Genomic DNA, 8,360 nt, shown 5'->3' with positions numbered 1-8,360 from the left:
ACAGAATGAACACATGGCACATTTCAAAGCCTCCTCCCAGCTCCCTGCAAAGTAGGCAGCGGGATGAAGTGACCAGTGGATGTAATTTACTCTAAGGTAAGGCAGTAAGGTGAACCCTTTTAATGGATTTACAGAAAAAAAATAGGGTTTTAAGAGTCAAACTCCTAAGTTTAGCACAGCAAAAATGTCATTTTTTATTACTTATGAAGTACAGATTTTGTAGAAAAGGAGAGATTTTTCTTGCTAAAAGCAGACAGAAGAAGAATGCACTGCTTGGGCTCCTAAAACAGCAAAGATGCCAAAGCATGCTGTGGCCTACAGAATTAACTGTGATGATGCAAATCAAATGTCTCAGAAGAAAAGTCAGGCATGAAACATAGCAGATAATGAGAACCACTGTCAACTTGGGAAAACATTACAGAATTAAATTCTTCTTTCTTTACCATCTACTTCTCTCCTCCTTCCCTCCTTGGGCCTTGAAGGACACCCACAAGATTTGATTTGCACAGCTGGGACAGGATCTGTGCACATGTAAGGCACTGCCTTCAGTTTCCAAGAGGTCAGTTATCAATGGTTTGTAGCCAACAGCACTGTTCTTCAAAATCGATTTAGCTCACATCCATCTTGATGAGATTCATGTGGTTTTGACAGAAAGCTGTGCTTGTAGAAGACTGCAGCTTCTTAAATTTTTGAGGAGTCATTAGTGACTTGTAATTTGCAGCCCAGGTTCTTCTGAGGGGCAGCTTTTCAGGCCAGCTTGGCGGATCTCCCCAGGTACTGAGCAGTCCTGGGCCAGACTCCAATCTCGGGTGTGTTGCCTTCATGGCAGTGCGAGTTTGATGGCTTTTCTGGAGTGACTCCTTACTTACTCAGCCCAGTATAGCGGTTCTTTCCTGACATGCAGCTCATAAAGTTGCTTGTAACTAAAAGGAATTGGGGTTTGCTTTTGTTATTTTAAGTGAAAACTAAACTTCTGAAGAGAAAAAATAAACAGCTACTGAGCTGTAAAAATGAACTCTAATTACTTCTGCCACCAGCCTCATTGCAGCTGTTCATAACCACAGCCATACAGCATAAGTCCAGCACAAAATCCAAGTATATCCCTGCAAAAGTTAACAGAAGATGTAGATGTCTTCATTCAGAGTAGGAACTCCACTGTCTTCTCTCTTCTGAGGCATGACAAATGCAGCAACACCAGAGGATATGTGCATTAGACTTTTTGTCTTTGGATGCATCAGTGTTTGAAAACTCTGAATATTTTAAAGCATCTCATTCTCAAGGATTTGCCAATGGAGTTCCAGCATGACAGAGATGTTGATTCATGGCTGAAAACAGGAATTTTTTCATTGTTGTCATACAGCTAGTTTTGATTGAAGATCAGAATACCAAATGACTATAGCAATTCCTGTCTTGCCTTACAGGCCAGCATTTCTATGGATAAGCCAATACATTTGCAATCAGTAGCAGTTGCAGTTCATTTACAAGCAGCGTATCAAAGCACCTTTTTCGTACATGGAAACGCAGGAGAGAAAAAAAACCACGGTTCTTGTGCCGGATAGATAGATGTGAAAGATTACACAGCTGCAGTGTCTTGAGGTTACAAAACTGCCAGTTTAACAAGCAAGATAAGCAGCAACACTGATGTATTTATAGGAGTTTAGACATTTATATTGCTTTTTAAAAGAAATGTAATGAACCAATCCATAAATAGTATGGGGATCATAGGTTTATTGCTGCCTTAGTGTAATGGAAGCTTACAATATAAAACACACCAATAGGAAACTTCTGTGATAATGGCATTGGTAATAAGCTATTTGGGGAGGGACTGCCTTTTTGGTGTATGTGCATGGGCAGAGGCTAGCACAAGGCAGCAGCCATCTGGCTGGGACCTTGAGCTGCCATTGTAATCTAAATATTAGAAAATAACAACGAGAGATCTGAAAGCTACAACAGCCTGTGACAGGAAACAGGTCATTATCTTGAACAACAAAAATATGTTCAGTTGATATTTGTTTAATAGTTGGGGTCTAAGCTGGAGATCTTGTATGCATTTCAATAGATTTTGGAGCAGGTTCTTGGACATGGCAGATGGCAAATGTGCTGGGTGAAGCAGCTCAAGTCTATGAGCTCCTCTGCAGGAAAAGCAGGAAAGGACAAGGACAAGGATCTACCGGCTCAGAAGACCTTAAGGTAGTGAGATATATCCTTATTTATTTTAAGAAAAGGTGTGTCAAGCAATGAATTAAATTCTTGCTTCTCAGTATGTACATTCGAAAAACAACTTGCTCTGTCTGCTTTACCATTGACTGGCAAAATAAAAAAGATGTAAAATTTACTACCAAAAAATCCTTTTACTGTTCCCAGTCATATGTAAATGGCAAATATTTTCATTTTGTAGTGTTGTCATAGGTTACCAAGTGGGTCATCTTTGCCTTTTCCTACAGGCCAAAATGGCTTTGCACCATTTCTGTGATAAGGAGAGTACTGAGATAACTCTCAGCTGTCATCACTGAATTCTCACCCCTCTCCATGTCACGCAGCGCTGTTCAAGGATGAAGCTGTTGACTTTCCCCCTTGACCAGCCTGGGCCTTTACAGCATAAGTGAACAACATATTAGGGGTTAAAAGTAATTTCCCTGCCAAGAACACTTTTCTGACTGGGGACTTCCTTTTGAAAATTCTGGCTCCGAGAGGAAAGTAAAAGAGGGCATGCTAAATACTTTACTACTTAACTTTGAAAATATTAGTATGATGAATTCCAAAATAAATACTGGGGAGGTTCTTAAGCGATATAAGCATTGGACTGTAGCTGTAGGCTGGCATTCAGCCACACTTAGGTGGTGTTTTGTTCTGGTTTCCCAGCCAACCTCTCATGAGTAAGTGTTAAAATGTAGGGTGAAAGAGTGATGAGGGAGAAGTGATGAGGGAGAAGTTAAGATTACCTCTCTGACACAAATTGCCCTGCTAAGGTCAAGGCAAATATTATTAGAATGGAAAGTTGATCAGAATTCAATACTAAATGTAGCCCAGTGACATGAAGTTTTCTCTTTCAAACTTTCAAACCTGCATTGAGACGAGTGACGTCCCTCCTTAAAGTGCTGTTGCTCATACTCTTTGTCTAAACCCATTCATTGCTCCTCAGACATCACCTCCTCATGATGGAAGCTCCTCTTTTTCACTTTTTAGTCCTTTGATTTCCTACAAAGTTGGGGAAAGCCACTTTTTCCACGGTTCCTGCCTGGTACAACTTGCACAACTACTTGAGGCTCTCACTCAGCATTGCCACCTCTCTGTCACTTCCATCTCTGAACACAAGCCCAGGATCCCCAAGATGCCACTGCCGTTATATCTGCATGGGACTTCCAGATTGCTGTAAATCAGTGCACATGTGTTTGTTTTCAAAGTCAACAACAAATGTAACATTAAACACCCTTGACTGCTCCACTGAACAGCCTTGTCTGCTTCATGTTGCAAAACAGACCTAATTCTTATTGTAGCTGGTTTGTGATTGAACTAATGGTGCATGCAGAATCATAATTCAGCAAAGTGAATTAAATTATCAAAGAGTCTTTTACACTCAACACTTATCACTGCCTATACAAAAACCAAAACAGTGTACTTGTGGGAGGGCAAATTTTTTCACGCAGCTTAGAGGGAGGTGGATGACCAGCTGTCAGCAAAGAGGAGGTAGAGACGACAATTCACAGAAGAGTTCAGGGGCTGGAAATATGCAAATGACAAATCTAAACAAATCGGCAACCCTCCAAAGGAGAAGCATCAGTGGATTGTAAATATAATTTCCTCTTGCAGATCCCATTTGTAAGGCATTGACTGTCATTCATTACTGCTACAGTTTAATAAGGGACATGAATTATTTGTTTGAGATTATTTTCCTCTTTTGGGACGAGGGTCCTCAAGTAGTTCCTGGCTCTTTCAGGCCAAGGTAAAATGTGTCACTTAATTCTTTTTCCAGTAAGAACCTGACTAAGGATCACCACATGGCAATAAAAATTTTTCTTTCAACTCTGAAGGAAGCAGATATAGTGTTCCCAGTGCACTCCAAACCAGCTTGTACTGTCATCTGGTCCAAATACCATCGTGGCAATGTAGCTCCAGTTTACCTGACTTACCAGATCACACAACTTCACCTGACCAAGGAAAACTGTTGACTTTCAGGAACATGCAGAAAGGCATGTTTATGGAGCCTTTTCTTTCTCCCCAGAGGAAGCTATCTGAAGATTGCTGTGAAGTTTTTGTTTGTTTGACTGGGTTATTTTGTCTCATTTGGTAGGGAAGTTATTTTCCTTACAAGATGTGCTTTTACTAACCTTTAGGGCCAGAACACATCCCAGAGGATGCACAGCTGACCCATCTCCAATAAGACTGAGACAAAGACAAGCTCTAATCTACTATGGTCTTTGTACAGCAAAGGAGAGTTTTAGCATAACAGATATTATCTCTTATAGGTGTCTAGCCAATCCCTCTATTTTTATAGGCTCAAAAAGTCATTGGATTTTTTCAGCAAAAGAGGTAAATCTTGATCAAGTACTTGGTTAAGTACGGAAACATAAGGTGTAAGAAAGGAAGATGCCACTCTTCCCTTCTACCTCTGCAGTACCAGAGACAATCTCATTGTTCTTAAATAAATAACAACTGATATTCCCTTCAATCACAATCTCTTATTCACACTAGATATCATCTGTTTCTTCAGTCAACCTAACCAGCTGCATTTTCTAGATCTCTGATCATTCTCGGTTCCCTTCCTCTGAATACTCTCCCTTTGCTCACCATCCTTCTCAAAGTGCTCCAGCTTGGCAAATCTGCTGCTGACTCCAAATAGGGCTGTGTGTAGCAGAACGACAACTTCACTTGTCTTTCCAGCTATGCTTGCTTGTATATGCCTGCAGAGAAGAACAACGTGGGACAACAGATTGAAATTATTAACTTAACATTCACATGCTGATCCACTGTAATCTGTTCTACCGAACTACCTGGTCTACATTAAGTATTTGTGCAGATGATTAGCTCTGCCTGGGTGTATTACCCAGCACTTCCACTAGACAAGTAATACACTGGCCTCCAGTTTGTCAAGACTGTTTTGCATTCAAGGACTGCCCTGCAGTAAATATTCTTGCAGTCCCTTCTGGGTTTCTATCATCTGTATAATCTCTATTCCATCATCTGTTAATGAAAATACAAAGCCAAGAACAGCCCCCGTGGAGCCCCATTTGATGCGTCCTTCCATTTTTAGCCTGCCAGTGGGATTCAGGTCTGATCAGTATTTTGTTGACCCAGTGCTGATGCCTGGGCAGGGGAGAACAATTTTACATAAAATTCTGACACAACCCCTATTCTTTTCTGCTTCTATTGTGTCCTATAATACAACTAATAATAAGGCAATGAAATCATTGCCTCCAGCTGTTTCCCAACAGAATTTACCAAAAGGGTAGTGAAATGATCTCATTTAAATCCCTTTCCACACAAAGCATTGAACCATACCAGCCAACACCAACACTGGTTCCAGTGTGGTCATAGTGCAATTTCCTTGACAGTCCTGGACAGTTTCAGGGAGATTACAGATGGATGGGGCCCGTTTGGTTCCAGCTGGACTGGAGTGCAGATGGATCCCAAATGTCAGAAAATGGATCCTCACAGTTGAAATACTTGTGGAGACTCAAATTCCCTTGGAAAGTGACAGTTCTGGAAATAACATTTTCAGTACCAGTAAATTAGTCCCAGAATGGCATTTCCTGGCATGTCCACAGTCTGGATGTGGTTAGCTTGAAAGAGATGCAGAAAAAATACTGAAGTGAAGATACTATTGTGCTCAGAGGTGCCCCATGGGAAAATATCTAGGCTTGTTGTCCCACATTTTAAAGCTCGTCCTTTCTATTTGAATAGTGTTAAGATCGATACAGGTAATGAAACTTATGGAGGCTGCTGGCTTGTATGAAAAATAGGACAGTTATTTGGATGTGTTAAAGCGACCCAGACAGATAGCTAACATAATCTACTATGAATATTTTATTTCCTTACTGTGGAAGGATAAGTCTATCTAGACAAAGCTGTTTGGCCTCTAACTCCAGTGGTGGCACACGGCAGGAGAACTGCAAAGACTTAATTGTCCCGTTAAAGCCCTGTGATGGCTGACAGTGCTCAGCACTTTCCAGCATCAGACAATAGCGGGTAGGAAAAATATTTGAAAGCGAAGAGTTAAGATTTTAAGAAGATAATCAAGTATGTTTTCCTAAAAAGCAAACAGAGCTCAAATGCTCTGAAGGACCTGAAGCCGGTGTTACTGCCAGGAAAGCCAAAAACAGCAGGCTGAGAAGCCTGGTTTTGCTGGGATGCTCCTGAGCGCCTACAAAACACCTGGAAGATTCCAGCACTGACGAAAGCAGCCACAAGAATAGCAGGTTCAAGCATGCCAGGATTTTCTCCATGCAGGCAGAGAAGAAAGAAAACGCTGCTAAAATTCCTGCTGTTTTCAAAGGAAGATCCTCAGAGATTTCTGCCAGTTAGCTCATCCTGTACTGTCCCTTTCTATAACGGAGCCAGGGACAGAGATATACATCAAATATAGACCAGCTGCTCAGAAGTATATGCAGATACCAACACTTTAATCACTTTTATAGGTAATGCTTTATGTCGGTTCCCGGTAGGGACTGTAGCCTGGACTATAATTTTGAATGAAAGACCTCAAATTCAAGATTAGTTTTGAATGTGTGGGGGAGAGAAAACAAGAGAAATCTCCTTTATGTGCTGTCCAAATTGTTTATATTTGGACTGAGTGATCTGCAGAGCAGATGGCTAAATAATTTCCAAGCTTCCCATAAGAGGCTGAATCCTCTGTGTTTGCAGGTACGCACATACAGTTACAGTATACCTCGTTCTACCCTTGACTTACTGAGAGATGCTTCAGTAGGCCTATGGGCTGCACACAGGGAGTTTTTGTGTCCTGGCTACCTGGCTACAGGAGCTTTCTCTGGGTCTTCTGCATAATAACCAAACCGGTGAAATAGTTTACCACACAGAAAATCAAAATATTTCAGTCTAAAAATCGATATATGTTACCTGATATGAAATATGAACTGTGATAATCCAAGATGTGATGCGTGCTTTGCTTTAAGTTCATACAAATGTCAGTGGATATTTAACAGATTTAACTTTTTTTTTTCTTTAAACTGCATGAAGGGAATGCTTTTCTTCCTTCTCATTTTAAATATGAGCATTGAGTGACATTTCCTCTAATTTGGAAATAAAATATGGCAGTACCATTACTCAATCTGTGCATGAGAAAATGAATGTCTTGCTCCTGTTACAGAGGTAAAGCATGGCTGTTGGACCATCCCACTAATAAACTATAAAGAGAATACAGCCCTACTGAAGTAATTTGCTTATATCTTTCTGGGTTTTTTCCCATGACTGCTTCTACAACACTGAAAAGCAATAAAACTGGTAAAACCCGCCATTTTCTGTACGCATCTCTCATGTTGTGATTAGAGTGGGGAAAATCTGATATTTTTTTATAGCACCAGAACCATCTTGTTTGTAAATGGGGCCCATTGCATGTGAGATGATTATGCTCTTGGATTTCAGAATTTGGGAAATCCTGCACTGGATTCTACAGTCTTTTTACAGGAGCAGTTTGCGAACCAGTACCCCATCCCAGTACGCACCAAAGGCTAGACCTGTTTCACAAGAAGCATTTTAATATTTTACATTCAAATTGCCTTATTGAGAATGCATGTTGACTCACCATTTTTTAATATTAATCTATGTATTTTTCTTGCTGCTAGAAGGGATTATTTGCAGATGTTAACATATTTATTTTTCCTGAAATCTTCACAGAGATGGTTTTGGGTTTAGTATTCATTTTTTTGAACCTGAAATTCCATGGCTAATTCCATGAACATGATTGCCACAACATGTATTCCAGTTTTAGCTGCTTGTTTGCTTTTAACTTTGCCATTAATAGAGTATCTCCATCTTATAGAAGTGAAGTGTCCTCCTCAGACCTTTCATAACCTGAACTGTATCCCATCAGAGAGCACTTCTCCACCCTTTTATGCCTCTACAAACATGCCGTCCATGTTATAAATATCAATAGAGCTGGGAGGAAGCAACATCAAAATCTCCAAGACAACACAAAAAGATACAACAAATCAAAGGCAAAATAGTGATGGTTCGATTAGACTTTTAAATAGGATATTAAAATGAGGTTTGTAGTTAAATACAATTGTCTCTCTGAATTTGGCAGGGAAATCATTAACCAAATTACGTTAAATTTGCACAGATTGTTGAATAAATGAGTAAGACTTGCTTTACATGGCAGCAAACCAGCCAAGAAACATACATAC

At 40.3% G+C, this 8,360-nt stretch overlaps 1 long non-coding RNA gene across 1 annotated transcript; it reads left to right on the top strand.

Moving 5' to 3' along the window:
• The first annotated feature begins 1,893 nt into the window (after nucleotides 1-1,893).
• Nucleotides 1,894-3,354, top strand: LOC142028609 (uncharacterized). The gene is made up of 3 exons (XR_012649638.1): nucleotides 1,894-1,970; nucleotides 2,060-2,190; nucleotides 3,143-3,354. It is a non-coding gene; the product is annotated as an uncharacterized LOC142028609 (long non-coding RNA).
• The last annotated feature ends 5,006 nt before the right edge of the window (nucleotides 3,355-8,360 follow it).

Source organism: Buteo buteo, chromosome 2, assembly GCF_964188355.1.
Source record: "Buteo buteo chromosome 2, bButBut1.hap1.1, whole genome shotgun sequence".
Classification (NCBI taxonomy): Eukaryota; Metazoa; Chordata; class Aves; order Accipitriformes; family Accipitridae; genus Buteo; species Buteo buteo.
The sequence above is the reverse complement of the archived record's forward strand: the minus strand, read 5'-3'. Positions and strand labels throughout refer to the sequence as shown.